The sequence below is a fragment of the Gavialis gangeticus genome, unplaced genomic scaffold (genome assembly GCF_001723915.1).
Source record: "Gavialis gangeticus isolate Ggan-Ray unplaced genomic scaffold, GavGan_comp1, whole genome shotgun sequence".
NCBI classification, from domain to species: Eukaryota; Metazoa; Chordata; order Crocodylia; family Gavialidae; genus Gavialis; species Gavialis gangeticus.
Window position 1 is genome coordinate 103,029,034 of NW_017729031.1, and position 2,801 is coordinate 103,031,834.

Here is a 2,801-nt window from a genome sequence, read left to right on the forward strand (position 1 = left end):
GTCAGGGCGGCTAGAGTCTGGAACCAGCTTCCAAGTGAGGTGGTGCAGGCTCCCACCCTGGGGGTTTTTAAGAGGAGGTTGGATGACCACCTTACTGGGGTCATTTGACCCCAGTGCTCTTCCTGCCATGGCAGGGGGTCAGACTAGATGATCTGCTCAGGTCCCTTCCGACCCTAGAAACTATGAAACTATATACCTTGCAACTATAAGGAACAGGAAGCCCATTTCTGACATGTGGGAGGAAAAAAACACTCCCTAGGCAAGTAAAAAAAATCTCCAAAATTAAGCTAAATTGATACAGATTTCAAATCTAGTAGGTCTTACTGATCAGCTGCAAACTATGGCCATGTTCACTAATAAAGCTTTGCAAAGCACTAGTCAGGAGATCTGAGGTAGTCACCTAGACCTACTACTGTCAGGACTTCCTGCACATCCTTTGTCAAGCCACTTAAATCCCTCGTGTTCCATGGCATCTTTATCTGACCAATGAAAATAATATTATTTTGTTACATTACAGGGCTATTAGGACACTACCTGCATTAAAATGTATAAAGCAATTTTAGACAGTCAAATAGAATATATTGTAGAAGTGCCAAACAATTATATAAGGAAGAATAAGATGTCTAAGAAAAATGGAACTTCCTCTCCTGATAGCACTATAAGCACTGAATCAGGTAATGGAAAGATTTCAGGTAGAAACTCTTACTTCCAATGCACCCAGCTTAAAAACTTGAGAGGTCAGTGTGATCAGTCTCACATTCCAAGTAACTGATGACTGTGTGTGTATAAAGGTATTTTATAACACAGTTTTTATTCACCAACTTTCCATACCTTATGAACATCAAAATAAATGGCATTTAGAGGTCCTCTTCCAGTGGTTTCACTGGATTAATTTTCAATTTCACACTTCCTTGCTATGACTTCCATATTAAAAAAAACAAAATTCCTGTATTTTTTCTAAATTTGTGGTTGCACCCAAGATTTTATAGCATCAAAAAAGCTGATAAGTGACTGTAAACCAGTTTCATAAAGTAGTGTTTTGGTTACCTTACACTTGATTTTTAATTATTTACTACATCACTGAAAATACCACCCCCTCAACAAAGTTTTTGTCTACAAAAGGGAGCACTGTGTATAGGCTTCATTTCTACTGAACAATTAGTCCATTGTATTTACCCCACCATAACAAACTTATTATGTAAACCCCCAAACATCATGCATACACGTGCTATGTTAAAGACTTTGTGGTGGGCGAGGCTAAGAGGGAAGGAGACAGGATATGTGGGGAGAGGCAAAAATTGACAATATCCAAGAATACCAATGGAAACAACCAATTAGCTACAGCCAAAGCGTTAAATGCTACAGTCTAATTTAAAATAATTAGATTATGGTACAAACTAATAAAAACAAGGAAATTAAAGAAATTACAAATTAAGGGTGGTACTATGATCTTAAATAATCCCACTGGACCCAGACACTGCAGCCATAGAATACTAAACTGAAAAATCCCTGTCTGTGCTACAGTACCTATAACACATGGCTTGAGTTAAGTTTGCTGTGGCAGCCTAAACTCATTACTCCATTACTTTTATTGTTTAAAGACTCAACTTTAACATTATTTTAATGTGCTTTCTAAATTTAATTTCCTCTCTTTTGGTAGGTCTCACTGTAAAGAAAACAAACTAGCTATTGTTGATCACATACATATTAAAAGCCTAACATTTTAAAATCAGCGTGAGGGTTTAACTAACCAGGATTGTATGCCTTAATGTTATTCACTAAAATAGGCACTACCAGTACTGCTATACTGAATATACTAGTTTATAACTAGAAATAGAAGAGGCTTCTTCTATGCTTGGATGAGTTAGAAATGTTATATACTGGTTTCAATTTGATTAAATAAAAGGGACAAGTGCTTAAACCACTCTAGTATTTTATACAGATACCAGTACAATTCTGCCAGGGGTCATTTAAATTTCTTAAGACAATTCAGTCCGTCTGTCAAAAAATAGCCTGCTCTAAGCCATACCCAATGGTATCTGTAAACAAGAATATTAACATGCACAGAAAGTAGGCCAAGGAGTTCCAGTGTCTTTTTAGCAAGTCCTTTAAAAGCTATACCCGAAGCAGCGAGATTTCATCACTGCAATGATAATAAACTGCTGATTTTAATGCCTAGTAATTTTATGGTGTCTTCCCTGAGGATCTCAAAGTATTTTACAAACATTAGTAAATTGAGCCTGACAATGTCCCTATAACATAAAGAAGTATTGTCTCCATTTCATGATAGAGAAACAAACATGAAGTGCCTTGCCTCAGGCAAAACAAGCAGTCTGCGACTTAACCGGGGACAGAACTCTCATCTTCTAACTTCTACTCTCAGATCAACTTTCCTCAAAATAAAATACCATTTTTCCAGCTGTGGAAGGATTGGGGTTTTGTTGTAGCTATGATGATCCAGGGAATAAGTGGGAAGCAAGGATTTTCAGGAGACAGCACCACTACCACCCCATTCCCTTGTGCTTCTGGCATTGTTCTAGGCAACTATGGGTGGAACATCTGCTTTTCAAATGGATACCTAAAACATCCTGATTGAACTTGGGTCCACCTAAAACCTCAGATTCTGTTGAGGAAATACTCAAGGAGCACAGCACCTTAAAAGGAAAACTACACTTTTCCCACTTATTCCACCATTCTGAAAGTTGACAAGTTAAGAAACAATTTTCTTTATGATTAGACTGTGACTTCTAAGTTTATAATTATAATTGGCTTAGCATAAAAGGCACCCATTTTACTATGAA

At 37.2% G+C, this 2,801-nt stretch overlaps 1 protein-coding gene across 1 annotated transcript in view; it reads right to left on the bottom strand.

Moving 5' to 3' along the window:
- The window catches only part of PARD3B (par-3 family cell polarity regulator beta), a 999,825-nt gene that overhangs the window by 486,598 nt on the left and 510,426 nt on the right, over positions 1-2,801 (bottom strand). The gene's annotated exons all lie outside the window — the stretch shown is intronic.